Source organism: Otolemur garnettii, unplaced genomic scaffold (genome assembly GCF_000181295.1).
Source record: "Otolemur garnettii isolate 467f Iridium unplaced genomic scaffold, OtoGar3 scaffold00279, whole genome shotgun sequence".
NCBI lineage: Eukaryota > Metazoa > Chordata > Mammalia > Primates > Galagidae > Otolemur > Otolemur garnettii.
The window spans coordinates 107,902-108,838 of record NW_003852674.1 but is presented as its reverse complement, the minus strand read 5'-3'; the positions used below and the strand labels follow the sequence as shown (position 1 = coordinate 108,838).

Here is a 937-nt window from a genome sequence, read left to right as displayed (position 1 = left end):
CTGGTCACTTTAACGTAGTTAGGCCAGGAGTGGTGGCTCATGCCTGTAATCCTAACCCTCTGGGAGGCCAAGATGGAAGGCTTGCTGGAACTCAGGAGTAGAGACCAGCTTGAACAAAAGTGAGACTTTGTATACTTACTTGGCAGGGGAGATACCATGATCACAAAGGAGGTTTTCCCAGGCTTATCCATTGCACTCCAGATGTGCTGACCCCTGCGATTTCCCCAAAGGTGGGAAACTCGACTGCATAATTTGTGGTAGTGGGGGACTGCGTCCGTGCTTTCCCCTGAAAAAAAAAAGAAAAAGAAAACAAGTGAGACCTTGTCTCTACTAAAAATAGAAAAATTATCTGGGCATTCTGGTGGTTGCCTGTAGTCCCAGCTACTTGGGAGGCTGATGCAGGAGGATTGCTTGAAACCAGGAGTTTGAGGTAGCTGTGAGTTAGGCCAATACTGTGGCACTCTATCCTGGGAAACAGAATGAGATTGCATCTAAAAAAATTTTTTTTCTTTAGCATCATATTCAAGTTATGTGACTGAAGTGGTGATATTAGCACTTGTTCAGAAATTCCAAGAACAACACAAATAGATGGTGTCTGTTGTGTGCTTTGTAGCTTTTATTCTACGAACATTTCAAATAAGATTCTGCAGAAAGTATAGTCAGTAATTTTAGCAGAACACTAAGAATCTCCACAAATGTAAGAAAATCTATTGTTATTTAACTTCAAAATTTTGTTTTTATATGAACCATGATAATTGTTATATGCTCTAATTTCCCATTTTAACATAGTTAAAGGTATTTATTTCATGAATTTTTTTTTCTCTCATTCTATTACTCTAGGTAGAGTACCATGGTGTCATGACTCACAGCAACCTCAAATTCATGGGCTCAAGAGATGGTCTTGCCTCAGCATCCTGAGTAGGTGGGACTACAGGTA

At 40.1% G+C, this 937-nt stretch overlaps 1 non-coding gene across 1 annotated transcript; it reads left to right on the top strand.

The window, feature by feature from the left end:
* The first annotated feature begins 131 nt into the window (after positions 1-131).
* Positions 132-289, top strand: LOC111722577. The gene has a single exon (XR_002771329.1). It is a non-coding gene; the product is annotated as a U1 spliceosomal RNA (small nuclear RNA).
* The last annotated feature ends 648 nt before the right edge of the window (positions 290-937 follow it).